The 18,085-nt window shown below is 39.5% G+C and overlaps 1 protein-coding gene across 4 annotated transcripts in view; it reads left to right on the forward strand.

The window, feature by feature from the left end:
- LOC149224988 (binding protein) overlaps positions 1-18,085 on the forward strand; it is a 260,671-nt gene that overhangs the window by 188,908 nt on the left and 53,678 nt on the right. The gene's annotated exons all lie outside the window — the stretch shown is intronic.

Below are 18,085 nucleotides of genomic sequence, written 5' to 3' on the forward strand. Positions count from 1 at the left end.
ACGTGTGAGATTCTTAGAGGAGGCTAAGTTTCTCTCAGGACCGAATTTGCAGAGAAGTTGTTAAGGGTGGCTAGCTTGTCTTTTGGTCTTGGAAGTCTTAGGTCAAGGTCTTGCAAGTCTTCATTGAAGTGAATCTATAAGAAGAGAAGAGATTTTTGTTGGTTTCCCTCTATAGGAGAGTTTTGGCCGTGGCTAGCAGCCTACATCTTGTTTCCTTGTTTACTATTGATATTCATGTTTTGGTTGTTGTTTGATGATAAGAACAACTTAATAATAAGAGAAGAGGAAGCTAATAATAACGAAAATTAAAAGAATATCACAAGTAGTTATCAAGTCTAAGAGAAATTACTTCATTGTAGCCCTCTTGATTTCTCAACATGGTATCAAAACCAGGGCTTTGAAGAGAGGGCAAAAAAGAAGATCTTCTTGGGTTCATCTCATCTCAAGAAGAGGAAATACCCTAGTCCGGATTTGTGAAGGAAAGAAGAACAAAATTCTGGGCACTTTCTGCAAGCCCTAACTGCTGTAATAAGGTCGCTAATCTACACAAGGAGAGCGAGGGCTTGAGGACCTCTGTTTTGGAGGACCGAAAGGTTAATTCCATTGCTCTTGAAGGATTGCGATCTATAGAAGGGTCAATGCATCTCTAGGCACAAAAGAGGGAATAAAACACCATTGTAAGGAAATAAATTCACTGTGTTATCTTAGAAATCCAAATCTTAGAGTTCAGATCTTTGTTTGGGAATTTTTCTTGTGGACATTGATCAATCCTCACATTAGCAAAAGACTCATTCAAACTCGAGTTACATAAAGACCTTATAGGCTTTGTTGAAAGGCCTGTCATAAAGTTACAACATCACTAAAAGGTTTTGTGCAAAAGTCCTACATTGGAAGTGCTAAAATGACAATGACCAAAGGAGCTGAAGTTCTGAGCATAAGTATCATTGAAGAACGAGACATATTCCTCACAAGATTCTAAGTAATAGTAATAAAACTTTTGAGCATAAGTCTTGTTTTAGAAGCCCTAAAAAGGATTTCTACTGAAGAAGCCGAAATTCTGAAGTCTCATTGTTTGTACTTGTGCATGAATGAAACCCAAGTCTATCATCTTCTCAAAGAAGCCGAAGTCATGAGCATGTTTGTGAAGGAGCCATCCTACGTGAATCAGTCCTCACAATAGTTTCAAGCAGATATGAAGTTGAAGACCTAATTGGAAGGCTACAAGAAGGGAGCCGAGACTTCCTTCACTCACCCTCAGTCATAATTTCACAAGCACATACAAGTGGAAATAGAACCATAATATGGTATCAACTATATAGTGGTTTAGATCCGTGAAGAAGTAACAACTTTGTGTATAAAAGATAAATTTTTGGTCCACTATTGTGAGCATATATATATAGGATTCAAGCCTAAACAACCAAAGGGTGAGCTAACCTATGAAGTGGCATAAAAGAAAAGAACTTGTGATCCACGAGATTCTGAGTATGCATATCCACAGTGATTGGCATATATATATTACACACACACAGTCTGAATCTAATCAACAGTAAACTGACCTACTCTCTTGACGTTGGAAAAGTATACTGTGAAGAAGCTCTATCAATAAGGAACTACATGAAAAAGGGAAGCCCTGTCATATAAGCTATAGGAAGTGAGTGAGGTCACAATAGTGGGACAATAACAACAAAGATATTTCCTTGGAATCAGTGCAAGGTAAGTTTTGCTTTGACAGTCATTGTTGAAGCATTCAAAATCGATTAACAATTTTGATAGAAGAAAACTTTAGAAAATTCTTGGGTAAAGGGATATCGTTGCATCCATGGCATTCAATTCTCTGGACCTGTGCATCACCAATTTACAAGCAAAAGAGTAGTAGCATTCTGATTCTAAAGCAAGAAGAGGCATCCAGAAGAGCGGGCCCTTACAATAGTCTCTATGACAGAGGTATGTAATCATGAGGTATGTCTAGCACATTTTTTAAGGATCTTACATGAAATGTTTTTAGGGTTCTGTTGATTGTATGGTTCTAGGGTTTCCCTAGATATATATGGAAACCTCAACCTCTAAAGATTATGAGCAATATAGGCTACGTGACAAGTAATGAGTGATGAGGATGATTAGTTGAATAAGGCATCTCGTCCCAAGATCTAGGGTTTGTACTTGAAAAACCCTAGGTGTCTATCCTCTAAGAATCCATGGAAACCTAGACTCTCCAGATTGACATCATGCTTTTATCATATATTTTGCTTGGTTGATCCTATCAATAAGAAAAGGAAGATCCTATGGCGAGCATGATGAGAGGAAGGAACTATAAGGACCTTGTAAATGGTAAAGTTGGTAATCAAGTTGGATCCTTGGGCATTTTGATATAAAGATTCATGTATGAGAAAGTGGATGCTTGGTTAAGAAGATCATCATTATGAACAAGAATTGGAAGTATAGCTAGTAGCATACAAAAGAATTCGTTGTACATTAGACCGATACATTGATAGCAATCATCTAGCAAGTAGCAAAGGAATTCATGCAACAATTGGTTAATAGTTAGAAAGGATCTTTGCAAGAACTCTCCATTGGATGACATTCATAGGAAAATTCCTTCTCTTTGGAAAAGGAGGAACATGATGGTTCTCCAAATATCTTCTACTCTCTCAGATTTGAAGTTGGCTTCCTAGAAGCATGCTGGTACAATTGCAATATGATGAAGTCTCAAGATGGGGAGTGTCAGACCAGGAGTAACTCCAGACTTGGCAGAAAAACTGATTCATCTATTTCATTAGGTAGCTATTGTTATATACATGAATGTGACTGATCAGTTCATCTTCTTGATGACTGTTCACATTCCAAATTCACCCAATCGCAGAGGATCAGGTGTCAACATTCCCCCCCTTAATCTGAAGGGATGTTGGTGAGTCCAAGCATCGTTTTGAATCTTTCAAGCTTTTCTCTTCCAAGCGCTTTGGTGAAGATGTCTGCAATTTGCTCATTTGTGGAACAATGACGGAGATGGATTGTTTTGGCCTCAACATGATGTCGGATCAGAAGATATTTAGTATTGATGTGCTTTGTACGATCATGGAACTTTGGGTTCTTGGCCAACTTTATTGCAGAGGTGTTGTCAATCATGAGTGGAGTTGATTGTACTTGTTTTACCTGCAAATCTTCAAGAATTTTCCTGAGCCACACAATTTCTTTCGTTGCTTCAGCTGCTGCCACATATTCTGCTTCTGTTGTGGAATCTGCTGGAACTGATTGTTTGCGTGATCTCCAAGAGACAGCTCCTGATCCAAGACTCATAGCATATCCTGAAGTAGATACTCCAGTTTCTTTGTCTCCATTGAAGTCTGAATCAGAGTATCCAATCAAGTTGAAGTCGTCCACCTGTGTATACTTGATTCCAAGGTCTTGAGTTCCCTTCAAGTACCTTAGAACTCTTTTTGCAGTAGACCAATGTCCCTCACAAGGCTTTTGCATGAACCTGGAGAGGATTCCAACAGTAAATGAAATGTCTGGTCTGGTAGTAGTGAGGTAGATGAGACTTCCTACAAGCTGTCTATACCTTGTTGCATCCTCAAATTCCTTTCCTTCAATAGATGTGAGCTTTAAGTTTTGTTCCATTGGAGTAGAAAGAGGATTGCACTCTGTCATGCCAAATCTGTTTAACAAATCTCCAATGTATTTCTTTTGAGAAAGAAATATGGATTTTGGATGTTGGGTTACTTCAATGCCAAGATAGTAATGAACATAGCCCAAATCAGTCATTTCAAAACTTTTTCCTAATTCTTTCTTTATGGATGCAATATAGCTTTCATTGTTCCCTGTCATTAAAAGATCATCTACATATACCACAAGATATACAACTGTTTTGCCAACTTTCTTGACAAATAAAGTTGCACCATCAAGATCAAAATGATTGAAGTTGAGTTTCAGAAGATGCTCAGTTAGTTTTTCATACCAGGCTCGTGGTGCTTGTTTGAGGCCATACAAGGACTTCACAAGTTTGTATACTTTATGTTCATGTCTTTCCACAGCAAATCCTTCAGGCTGGGACATAAAAACATTCTCTTTTAGATCTCCATTCAAGAATGCAGTTTTTACATCCATTTGATGGACTTTCCAACCGTTCTGAGCAGCTAGTGCAAAGAGTTTCCGGATGGTGGCCCATTTTGCTGTGGGGGCAAAAGTTTCCTCATAATCGACCCCTTCCTTCTGTGCAAAGCCTTTTGCCACAAGCCTAGCTTTGTGCTTGTCAAGTGAGCCATCAACTTTGTATTTGTTCTTGTAGACCCACTTGCAGCCAATTGGTTTGGTTCCAAATGGAGGATCAACCAGCTTCCAAGTGCCATTCTTTATGAGGGCATCATACTCCTTTTGCATCGCTTCTTTCCATTCATCATGAGAAGCAACTTCTTTGAAGGAAGTTGGTTCAAAATCTATAGACAAGTTCAATTCACAATCATAAGTAACATCCATATCAACAGGTGAATTAGAGTCATCTACATCACCTCCATCTTGTCGGTTTGTATTTCTGGTTCCTGTTTTTCCAATTTCATCAGGATGAACACTTTCAAGTGTCTTTGTCAGCCACTTTGGGGGACCTTTCTGAGATGGTCCAGGCTGCTCTGTTGATTGAGTTGGGACTGAATCAAGATTGAGTCTCCCAATTCTATCAATTACATCACTTAAAGCATCATCCATTGTTGGAGTTTCATGCAGGGGAGATTGTTCTTCAGAAGAAGATTCCACATGTTGATCTAGTATAGGAATCCCCCCTTCAAGATGTGGAATCTGATTATCAAATTTTTGAAATGATTTTGTTTTTGCGAATCTATCCAAGCGATCAAGTTGCCGCTCAACAACATTGTCAGATTTGGATGATTCCAGAAAAATGACATCTCTAGATACAACAAACTTTTTATTTACTTCATCATAGAGGTGGTATGCTTTAGAGGTGTTTGAATACCCCAGGAAGATACACTTACGACTTCTAGCACCAAGTTTGTTTCTATGTACCTTTGGTATCAAAGCATAACAGGTGGAACCAAAGATCCTGAGATGTTTTACCGAAGGAACATGTCCATACCACAATTCATAAGGAGTCTTGTTTCTTATAGCATTAGATGGACATCTATTCTTTATATATGCAGCACATAGAACAGCATCAGCCCAAAACATTATCTTTACATTTTTGAAAAAGAGCATGGATCGTACCATATTCAAGATTGTTCTATTCATTCTTTCAGCTACACCATTCTGTTGGGGATTATAAGGCACAGTTGTTTGATGTTTAATCCCATGTTGGCGAAGATAGTGTTCAAATTCATTTGATGTATATTCTTTTCCATTATCAGTGCGAATAGACCCAATATGAGATTGTGCATCATTTTCAATCCATTTATGAAAATTCTTGAATGTTTGAAAAGCATCAGATTTGTTCTTCAATAAATAAACCCAACACATTCTGGTGTAATCATCAATAAATGTCATGATATATTTATTTCCATTTGCAGAAGGAACAGGCATTGGACCACATAAATCTGAATGAATGAGTTCAAGCTTCCTATGTGCTCTTGAATGTGAATCATTAAAAGACTGTTTGCTATGCTTTCCTAGAATGCAAGCATCACATTGCTTATGTTTCCTAGGAATTGTAGGCAAACTAGCTACACCATTTTTCTTCAATAAGCGGAGACTGTCATAGTTTAAATGTCCAAATCTAGCATGCCATAATAAACTTGATGGAAGTGTACCTTCTTCATGATGAGAAATATATGAGAAATGTTGTGCATGAGCAGAGGTTCCTTGCAGTTTGAGAAGCCTTTCTTCTTCTATTCCCCTCATGACAAGTGAGTGGTCAGATGCTTTTATTACCTCAAGCTTGCCATCAAACATATGAATGGAGTGACCTTGCTGGCGGATGTGGACCAAAGACAACAAGTTTCTCTTGAGCTGTGGGAGATATAGAACATGATCCAGAAGAAAGTCTGGAAGACTAGGCAGTTTAAACCTGATTGTGCCAAGCCCTGATGGCTTGATTTTTGACTGATCTGCAAAGTATACTGCTCCATCAACATTGTCAGTGAAATCTTCAAAAAAATCTTTCCTATGAGTCATATGACAGGTTGCTCCTGAATCAAGCAACCAATCATTTTTCGAAGAAGCAAGTGAAGCATTAAACAAATCTTCATTTACTCCAATGTTACATTGTGCCTCAATATAGTGAGCGGATTCAGGTGCTTTACCTTTGTCTGTATCATCAGTTTTACCTTTCTGCTGGTTTCTTTTCTGCTCAATTTTGTCCCATGGTAGCTTGCATGTAGAAGCATCATGTGATCCATTTCGTATGCAGCGAATGCAATGCAGATCTGCCTTTTCTCCTTGAGGATGTCTGCCCCCCTGCCTCTGAAATATCTTCCTCTTCCTCTTCGTCCACCTCTTCCTCTTGTAGAGTCTTGAGCATGATGCTTTTCTTTATGAGCAAGGCAAACAGTCTCTTCAGAAGATTCAGGGACTGTCTTCTTTCCAAAGGCTTTCTCTCTTTCAGCAAACTTTTTCACAAGAGAATCAAAGGTTATATCTTTAAGATTTCCATTTGCTTGTAGAGACTCAAGATAATTGGAGTAAGTAGGATAGAGTGCCTTGAGAAAAGCAATAAGAGGGATATCCAGCTCAACCTTAGTGGATTTAATATCATGCATTATAGACATTACTTCAGATGCAAGAGCAAGAGGATCATTATTTTTTCAGTTCAAGAGTGAAGAGTTTAATCATGAGCTGAACAACTTCAAGTGCAGAATGTGAGTCATAGAGTTCTTTCAGCTTTTGTAAAGCTTCAAAGGCAGTTGAATATGATGAAATATGGCGACTTACTTCTTCATTTACAGATGCTGCGATTAATGCATAGGCTTTGCTGTTCTTGTTTTCCCAAATGACGAGCTCTTTGTCTTATGTAGGTTGCACTAGGTCATTTTCTCCTTCTCCGACACATACTCCTTTCCATAACTCATTGAACATGAGGGTGTGTTTATCATCCGGGACCATTCAGGATAGTTCTCCTTGCCAGTGAGAACTATTCCTACCATAGAGATGATTGAATGCATTCTGTAAAAAATTACTTCTGCTGATAGAATAATACTTCTAATGGCAAAAAAGAATGTGCTTTTGAGGAAAAAAAAAAATTTGCTGCTAAAAGAATGATTCTGATTCTGCTACGCCATTTATATATTATTGACCATTGAAACAAATGCTGATAACATACTACCACTGTAACATATATCACCACATATATATATCACCGCATAAACAATTTGAGTGCTTGTGTTAAATGCTGCCCAAACGTCCGCGGGACATGGTACTGGAACAAATAGATCGCAAACAATATGCTGTGATATTACCGTCGCTCTGGTTGATTAAAACTCAGATTGCCAACACAAGAAGCCGCATGACTGGTCCACATGTAATTACTGAAGAGACTTGGGGAGTGAACTACAGAGCACTGAACGACTTATTTGAAATCTCTAAAAAGAGGACGGATGTATTCACGTATCACGTTGGAGTTCAAATGATAGAGATATATAATGAGCAAGTGAGAGATCTTCTTGCCACGGACGGTTCCAATCGGAGACTAGAAATCCGCAACAATTCTCAGTAGAATGGATTAAATTTTTCATGGCGACGGGTGGCAGACACAAACACCGTCCAAGGCAAACACAAACAGCGTTGTATACATTATAAATTCAATACAAGCAGCGTTGTATACATTATATATCCAATAGCTGAACCGACAGCGTCCAAGGCATATACAAACAACATGTTCAAAACATAAACAATGCATATACAAACACCGTTACCAGCTTTAGTGCACTGCGCATTCAGAACGATGATACCACACTCTTTATCAGGCAGCGTTCAACAGTCCAGCTGCGTCCTCCACAATGGAGATTTGCATCACCGGAATGGCACCAAAATCTGGATTCACGTCTCAAAAACCTTCCCAACTGGTAAGAGGATGAAAACCCTGGATCAGGCAGCGTTCAACAATCTTGTCGATGGCGTTTTCGCTGCGCATGGAGTCTCTCAGAACGGTGAGAGCGTTAGGTGAGAGAACGTTAGGTGAGAGAGCGTCAGGGCAGCACAGGCTTGGCAGAGACGCAGGACAGAGGCAGTGGCAGGGAGTTACGACTATTTTAGGACTGGCTCTGATACCATGTCAGACCAGGAGTAACTCCAGACTTGGCAGAAAAACTGATTCATCTATTTCATTAGGTAGCTATTGTTATATACATGAATGTGACTGATCAGTTCATCTTCTTGATGACTGTTCACATTCCAAATTCACCCAATTGCAGAGGATTAGGTGTCAACAGGGAGCATAATAAAGAAGACTCGATGACCGATTGAAGTAAAAGGTATCTCTGTTTTGAGATTCTCCCTTGATTTAGTTAACTCATGTTTTCAATTTGCAGGAAAAGCAGGGTGCTAGCATATGTATGGTTGCATAAGCATGATGTGCCATGGACCTTTTTGGGCTCTTCCAAATGAAGACACGAGGACAATGATCAACGTCTAATATGGTCTCGTAAAGTATGAAAAACTGCTGACTTGAGAGGGAGTTGTAGAAACTCTGACACAATAACCCTGATACGAAGATGAGTCCACTTGTTTAGATGTTTGAGGAAAGACTATGATGAAGGATGTTTATGAAGAGAAGAAATGACATCTTGTGAAGAAGCTATCTGATCACTCAAATATTCGATATGTTTCTGCTACCTAAGAAGATGCATGAACTGAGTAGCTGAGTTTGGAACTTGGTCCAGAGGATTTGACGACATTGTAAACCATGCTAACAAGAAGAAGAATGCTGACAAGAAAAGTAGCAGGTTGCAGATACTTGATTGATCATGTCTTGGAAGATTAATTTCCTGATGTTCAGAGGGAGCGAGATATAAGCTCTATGTTGTTTGGTTCGTAAATGTGTAGGTGGTGAAAATTGATGATATGGAAAGTGATGGCTACTCCCTACAAGAGGTTGTGAAAGAAGATGGCTTCATGATGAAGAAGTTGATGTTTATTTATGACATGATGATGCAGAAAGGAGGAGCCCTACAAATAGTTGATGGTACCATGATCTATGAAAATTCCTATCCTCAAGAAACCCCTACTGCAGCAGAAACTAAATTTACTTCTCCTGCTTGATTTTAGTATACATTATCAAGTTATTTTCTAAATACTAAAGTAAATTACTTCTACGGCCTACATTACTTTAAATTTGATTACATGAAACATAAAATTGAGCAAAGAACAAGATACATAGGACATGGTTATTTTTGGCTTCCTAGAAGCATGATGGTACAATTGCAACATGATGAAGTCTCAATATGGGGAGCACAATAAAGAAGACTAGATGTGTTAAGTCCCTATACTACTAGTGTAACCCCTTATTGTTATTAGTACAATCCCCTTATTATATTGTTGTGCCCATGTAGTCGCCATATTGTTATTATTGTGCGACATAAAAGCCCACTATTGTTATTGTTATGCCCTTACATGATTATTGTTATGTTGGCTCTGATTATATTAGGACCCCTTAGACTCCTATATATAGAAAGGAGGTCTTTAATGTAAAGGAGGTTCCCCCCTCGAAGAGGCTGAATTCTAAGGCATTTATTTTTATTTCCTATTTTTTTGTGAGTTGGTTTCATAACATTTGGTATCAGAGCTTTGGATTCTAGGGTTTCGCTCCTCCAAACAGGCCATCGTGGAATTTTTGCTATAATTTTTTTTATGCGACGTTTCAGAAGCTAAAAAACAAACCCATTTGCGCCGAGATCTCGCTGAACCTTGGGTCCGAATTTCAGATCTTTTGTCACTACATTTTTGGAGATATGATTTGAGGAAGTTAGGGTTTTTGCAAGCTCCAGAATTCCATCTCAAACAGGTCATCATGATATTTTTGCTATAATTTGTTTCTACGAAGTTTTAGATTCTGAAATTAAAACCCATTTGAGCTGAAATAGTAGGAATGCTCGAGCCCGAATTCCAGATCTTGTTTCGCTATATTTCGGAGATACAGTCCAAGGCATTTAGGGTTTTTGCAGGCTCTCGAATTACATCCCAAACAGATGACCTGGTGAAAATGATCATAACTCTCTCTGAGCATCAGATTGAAATTTCATAAGAAATTACAAAAAGAGGACAAACTGTAGTTTTCTGTGTATCTTTTTCAGATCCGAAGGTCAAAACAGTGACACGTGGCACTTCATACAAGTGCGCTCTTCTAAAAAGGTATATAATCAGGTCATCTTGGGAGATTGTGCATAACTCTTTCTTGGAGAATCCAATTTCAATCAGACTGGTGGCATTGGAAAGAGGATGCAGAGGGCCACTGCAAGTCGCGATTTTAGTACTAGAATATTCGAAATTACAGAGTTACAGTCGTTTCAAGATTGAGCTCCTAAAATCAAGAAAAGGCGATATGAGGAAGTTTGATGGCAAGGATCCAGTAAATTGGATACTACAGATGGAGCAATATTTTGATTTACATGAGGTGCAACTGTTACAAAAGGTTCGTATTGCATCTTCATATTTAGAACCGGATCAATTTTTATGTTATAAAAGGCTTTGTTCTCGTAAACCACTTGTTACATGGTCAATTTTCACAGAGGAAATGATAGCACATTATGAGGATACAAAGAGAAACACCTTCTTTAGCCAATTGATAAATCTCAAACAAAAGTATTCAATGGAAGAGCACATTGAGGACTTTCAAAAACTGAATATAAGGGAAAGTGATATTCCAAAGAAGAAGAGGATTGATGTCTACATAGGGACTTTAAAGGATAACATTCAACATGAGGTTTGTCTTTGGGAACCTGATTCATTGGAGAAGGCATTGAGGTTGGCAAGAAAAGTGGAAAGCAAAATTATGGCAACAAGGAAGTCTCCTACTTGATTTTAATATACATTATCAAGTTATTTTCTAAATACTGAAGTAAATTACTTCTGTAGCCTACACTAATTTAAATTTGATTACATGAAACATAAAACTGGGCAAAGAACAAGATACATAGGACACAGTTATTTTTGGACAAAATAGTCCCCGGAAAAACCCAATGCGGGAAAACCGGTGCAGTAACTTTGAGGGTTTTCTATTATTAGGCAGTAATTTTGAATACAATGCTGGATGCCCTCCTGACAATCCAGTGACAGAGAAAATATAATGGCAGAAAACTGAGTGAGTTTTACCTCACTTCACCCTGCAGATTCTGGCTGATCCGGCAGTAGAACTGGCTAACCCCGATTATCTCTACGTTGGCCCTATGTAGGCCATGCGTTAGCCTTACAGGCTATGTGTAAGCTTTTGCGCTGTCTCTTCTGCCTTCTACGTCAACCTTATTGGCTGTTCCGGCAGTTCCCCGATAGTTTCAACTTTATGCATGAGGGTAGCTTCTGCTTCTGCGCTTGCCCTTCTGGCTTTGCGTCAAGCCTGCGTCGGCCCAGATTGGCCCAGCGTAGTGCTTCTAGCTACTGCGTTGCCTCCAGTAGTGTCTCTCCACCTCTTTGTCGAGTACTCCCAAACTATCCCTGCCCCTCTGCTGCAGAATGATCACTCAATTCGAATTCTCAGCTTCCTAGCCCCAGAAATCGAACTCCAGATCAATTCGTTCTCTCTGTGTGTGTTTCTAAATGAACCCCAAGCCTCCTTCTTATACTTTTCTCATTGAGACTTCAACGACCGAGATTAAGTCTCTAATCAACGGCTAAGATTAAAACTTGACTTGATCCGCTTTCTAGATCATTCTCACCCATATTTTGATTAATACCCATTAATACTTTAATTTTCCTAAGTTTAGACTTAGGAACCCCATTAAAAATATTAATTATTTTAATAAAATACAATCCAGGTGGAATTTCACCAAATGATTTCTGGGTTCTTTAGAACTCATGTGCCTTAGCCTCTCCACCAATTTTCATGGCTAGAGCACATCCGATGCTACCAAAAACTAACACTCCCTCTTAGCGAGGAATGTGCTCTAGCAACAATGTCCAACTGCATGCTGCTCTGTTTCTGAAGCATCTCCTTTCCACACTGTTGCTGCCACCAACACTGTGCTGCTACTGCTACTGTACTGTTGCCCATGACACTGCCAATGCCACTGTTGCATGTGTACTGCAACTCCTTCTATATCTGCTGCTAACACTACCACTGCTAGCTCTGCACTACGTCATTTTCCAATTGTTGCTGCTCAACAACAAAAAAAACATCCAAAATTTCTGAACTTACGGTGTTCAACATAATACCATATGAATGTTGGAATCTGATTGTTATTATTCTCTGACCCTCTGAATCTTCCATGTTGTTGCTGACTTCTGCACTATGCAATCTGCACTATTGCCAACCTTGCTCTGCGCTGATCAGTCCTTGGTCTCAGGCTATTGCATCTGTCTCTCCAAACAATCCACTGCATCATCTGACATTAAGTCCATCTCGCTACTGCTGATTCTCGGGCTCCGGTAGCAAGGAATTTATCCAAGAGGTGGACTCCCCAAGGATCCTACCCACATGTAGTCCTCCCGACTATAGTTCAATATCGCCCCATTTCACTCCTGGAGATGCGTGGGCACTCATGGTAAACTCATCTTCGTCAATTTTTGCTGGAGCAGCCTTAGGATCATGTTTCTCATTCTTATCCTTTTGCTTCAAAGGACACTGGGATACAAAGTGGCCCATATCGCTACATCTGAAACATTTCACCTTCGAAATGTCCTTCCGCTTCTGCTTCTGTTGTCCCTTTGATGCTAGAGCTGCGTTCTCCTCCTCCTCCTTGGTCTTTGTGCCACTCCCACTGCTGCCATTGAGGTTGAGCTTAACCAGATCCCTCCTTAATTCCTCCTGTTGAAGGGCTACCCACATGTCCTCCCATGAAGGTAGTCTTTCCCTGCCCAATATACTTTGGACGAAGACTTGCCATTCATCCGAGACTCCATTCAGGGTTGTCCTTACCATTGTGGTAGATAGAGGAGTAGACCCCACAACAACATGCTGGTCTCTGGTGTCCTGAAGACGTTGAAGATAGGAGTTAACCCCTTCTCCCTTCTGCATCAATGTCCGCTGCAACTTTTGTTCTAATTACATCTTCTGTTGTTCGGAAGAGCCTTCATACAGTGAAGACAAAGCTTCCCACATCTCTCGGGCTCTATCTTTGCCCTGCATGTGTGCGACTACATGATCTCGAACTCCATCGAGTATGAACTTCTTTGCCTTGCCCTGCTCAGCCTTGTACTTCTTCTTCTGATCATTGTCCGCAGGAACAACCACAACACTCCTGACGTAAGCTTCGAGATTGTACTCCTCCAGAATGACTAAGATTCTAGTCTTCCATATGACATAGTTGGAAGCTCCTTCCAACCTGTCCTGATCTCTGAGCCCATGTGCTGCCATCTCACCCAAATTGTCGAGTTGACTCCTCTAGTCATTGCTCAACACTGATCTGCTGTTCAACAAGTGAAGAATTCAGACTTTTGGCGAGAAAAGTCCTTTGAGGAGAAAATTCCCCTTCTATGTGTCTTCGCTCTTTTTCGACAGATTTTTGCCTCAACAGAAACTACGCCCTTCAAGCACTGCGCTGAGGCTCTGCGTCACTCCCTCTGCCTCTGCAAGCTCATGAACCAGAAATCGTACCTCTCCGTCGACTCTCTCAGAGAGAGATTTCCTTGGAATCTCTACTTCCCGACAAGGACTACGCAATCCCTTCAAGGGGATTCGAATTGCTTCCAAGTGCAGCTTTTGGCCTCTCTACTCAGCACTGGATCTGCTTTTCTTGTTTCAAAATCAATGCTCTGATACCATGTGAAAATTATTATCCTTAAAGAACCCCTACTGCAGCAAAAACTGAAGTTACTTCTCCTACTTGATTTTAATATACATTATCAAGTTATTTTCTGAATACTGAAGTAAATTACTTCTGCAACCTACACTTATTTAAATTTGATTACATGAAACAAAAAATTGAGCAAAGAACAAGATACATAGGACACAGTTATTTTTGGACAAAATAGTCCTCGGAAAAACCCAATGCGGGAAAACCGGTGTAGCAGCTCTGAGGGTTTTCTATTATTAAGTAGTAATTATGAATACAATGTTGGATGCCCTCCCGACAATCCAGTGACAGAGAAAATATAATGGCGGAAAACTGAATGAGTTTTACCTCACTTCACCCGGTAGATTCTGGCTAATCCGATAACAGAACTGGCTAACCTCGACCATCTTTGTGCTGGCCCTGCGTAGGCCCTACGTCAGCCTTACAGGGTCTATGTCAGCTTTTGCGTTGTCTCTTCTGCCTTCTGCGTCAACCTTCCTGGCTATTCTGACAGTTCCCTGTCAGTTCCGACTTTTTGCGTGAGGGCATCTTCTGCTTCTGTGTTGGCCCTTTTGACTCTGTGTCAGGCCTACGTGGGCCCAGATTGGCCCAGCGTCAGTCCTTCTAGCTGCTACACTGCCTCCACTAGTGTCTCTCCGCCTCTCTGTCTAGTACTCCCGAACTATCCCTGCCCCTCTGCTGCAGAATGATCACTCAGTTCGAATTCTCAGCTTCCTAGCCCTAGAAATCGAACTCCAGATCAATTCGTTCTCTCCGTGTGTGTTTCTAAATGAACCCCAAGCCTCCTTCTTATACTTTTCTTGTTGAGACTTCAATGGCCGAGATTAAGTCTCTAATCAACGACTAAGATTAAAACTTGACTTGATCTGCTTTCTAGATCATTCTCACCTATATTTTGATTAATACCCATTAATACTTTAATTTTCCTAAGTTTAGACTTAGGAACCCCATTAAAAATATTAATTATTTTAATAAAATACAATTCGGGTGGAATTTCACCAAACGATTTCTGGGTTCTTTAGAACTCATGTGCCTTAGTATCTCCACCAATTTTCATGGCTAGAGCACATCCGATGCTACCAAAAACTAACATGATCTCCACAGAAAAATTAAACGATTGATATTGAAAGCAAGTCCCTAGTTAAGAGGGAGCTTGGATATATTCCTTTCATGTGTAAAGGAATGAGTAGATCCTCCCTAGTTGAGAGGCAGAGATAGACACATCATTCTTGTCTTCACATCATGAAGAAAGAATGGAGGATTGGGTAAGCATATGAGATTGATACATATACTCTTTAAGAATGAGGTAGGGCATCCAATAGGCAAGAGTAGTCGAAGAGGAAATTCCATGAGGATGTATAAATCCAAGATGGGAATGGTCCTAAAAGGACGTACCTTGAACATCCAGATGGGGTATGTGCCTTGAGAGACAATGATGAAAGGTATCTCCAGCATTGTCTCCCCAACATTGTGCTCTAATCTAGTGGAGAGATAGAGTTGTTAGTCAAGGCTTTGCTATGTGACAATGTTGGTTGATATAATGAGATGACCTGATGTAAGCTGAAAAGAAAACTTATGGCTTACCAATCCGACTCTTCTTATGAGAATAATTCAATGGAAGTATTGTCCTTGTACCTACGGTCAATTATGAATACCCCCTAGTTAAGAGGGAATGTTGAAATGTAACTAGTGTCGGCCTTCATAATTCTAAATCAGTCATGGTGTAATCATTGATGTACTTGTCAAAAGACAAAGAAAAGAAAAATGTATTTTGTAAAAGAAAAATTGTTTATTGAAAATGGGTTTCCTACCCATTGGTTTAATGTCTTGGTTCAAGCGCCCATTGTGTGCTCTAGGGTCTTGGGCAAAGTCAAATAGTCAAGTCATGATGTAATAGCCCTTATGTGGCTCATGTATCAAAAGAAAGAAACATATTTAATGTACAAAGTTAAGCCTAGGAGCCACCAAAAGATGAGTCGGCCAGCCCCATTCATGTCTTCCTAGAAGAGGCCCAATTCACCCTTAAGAAGCCTATATAAATAAGAGCTCGTCCTCGTTTGAAAGACACACATTCTACAAGATTTCTGATCCAAGCAAAGATAAGGTCTGATCCTAGGGAAGAAGATGGATGTGAATTCTTTAATAGAGGCAACGAAGAAAAGGAGAGATCTAATTTTTATGTTTTTGGTATCTCTACAGCTCACATGTGCGAGATTGTTGGAGGATACTAAGGTTCTCTCAGGACCAAATTTACAGAGAAGTTGTTAAGGGTGGCTGGCTTGTCTTTTGGTGGTTAGTCTTGGAAGTCTTCATTGAAGTGAATCTATAAGAAGAGAAGAGATTTTTGTGGGTTTTCCTCTCTATGAGAGGTTTTGGCCCTAGTTAGCAGCCTACATCTTGTGTCCTTGTGTACTATTGATCTTCATGTTTTGGTAGTTGTTTGATAATAAGAACAACATAATAATAAGAGAAGAAGAAGCTAATAATAAGGAAAATTAAAAGAATATCACAAGCAATTGTCAAGTCTAAGAGAAATCATTTCATTGTAGCCCTCTTGATTTCTCAACACTAGGGTCAAGCAACCACTAAGTAAATCATCTCCAATGTGTAAATCTGTCATAGACAATCCACGAGTTAAGCAAAAACCATGTACCAAAAATGTCATGAAGCACCCCCAAACATGGTGTAAACACTTTCAAATTAACCTCAAAACCGAACACTCTTATTTTAGAGGAAAGTGCTTTCACCAAAACCTTTGGGAGGGTGGAGGAGGTGGGACCATCGAGGTGGGATTTGCAAGGGTCGCCACTGAATTGTGGCTAGCCAAGTGATATTGGGTTGGGGGCATTGAGATTGGTGTTGGGGTGAAGGGTGAGCATAGATAGTGAGCAAGAAGGCTACCATGCTTAGGGTCAGTGTGGGGTTTGGTTCACAAGGTAGTGCCATGGTCAGGATCGGCTTTAGAAGATAGAGTACGATAGCTTTATATCGACCGCCCTGATATGTTTTCATAATATCAGTATTTCTATTAAGTCTAGTCCTATTGTAACAAAAATTGTTTAGATCATCTCTACTCATAGCAATGTTATCAAAACTGGGCCAGTCATTGAACTGGTCTACCCAAAAGCAAGAACCAGGCTAGAACTGGAAAAAAACCGGTTGACCATAAAATACGTAAGTATACAAATTTTGAAAAGAAAAAAAAAAAAAAGATATATATATATATATATATATATATATATGAATCCAAACCATTATACACAAATATGCACAGTTTCTCATCTATATAGTAAGGGTGCATATAACCAAAATATCATTGAGTGCAATCCATTTCTGAACCAAAAATACATCAACAAAGAGGCAACAGATGACCCTTAGAGTCTCAAAAAATCATGCTACAACAAATACATATATGTCATTAAAATCATTGCCCATAATGGGTTCCTCATCACCAATATGACCCTCTAAGCATTAAAAAAGGATAGAAAAAGCTCAACATGTCAAATCGATATTTTGTTTTGAGTGATGGGTACATTTTTACTAGGGTCATGAGATCAACAATCAATGCCGCCAACATTGAGGTACATAGAGGGCTTGGTGCTCTTGATTTAATGTTAGTTCCAAACCCTCATACATGACAAAATCCATCAGAAATGTTGCAATCCCCCCAACCTGAAATGTTGAAAATTGTTAATGCTGCTAGATTTTTTGAATCTAAAATTCCACTTTCTCCATAAGGAATCCATTGAAGTTGGAACCACTCTCAAACATCCTGAAACAATGAATCCATTGAAGTTGGAACCACTCTCAAACATCCTGAAACAATTAATGGTGATGTTAAAAATTTAAGTAAAGGGATGAATTTTTTTTAACTTTAAGAATTTAAATTTATGATTAGTTACATAGCATTAGTAGAGTCCTAGGATTGAATATTAGGCTACTGCACTCATATATTTTTTTACTGCATTCTGAGGGTCCGTAGTCACATTGTCTGGAACCATCCAGTTCGATACCGAACCAGCCTCTTTAGGTGTTGTGCCACCAGTCGAACCAGTTAGGCCCTGAAAATGGCCAAACCAGCCAGTTCAGCTAATTCTGGTAAAGTTTTGATAACACTGACTTGCAGTACATTGGTGGATCATAGTACATACATCTTAAACTTGGAATGGACAAAAGCTATTATGTTTGTTTTCTACTGGATTATCTAA

Source organism: Pinus tabuliformis, chromosome Q, assembly GCF_031772625.1.
Source record: "Pinus tabuliformis cultivar Carrire ecotype Pingquan chromosome Q, CPIR1, whole genome shotgun sequence".
Lineage (NCBI taxonomy): Eukaryota > Viridiplantae > Streptophyta > Pinopsida > Pinales > Pinaceae > Pinus > Pinus tabuliformis.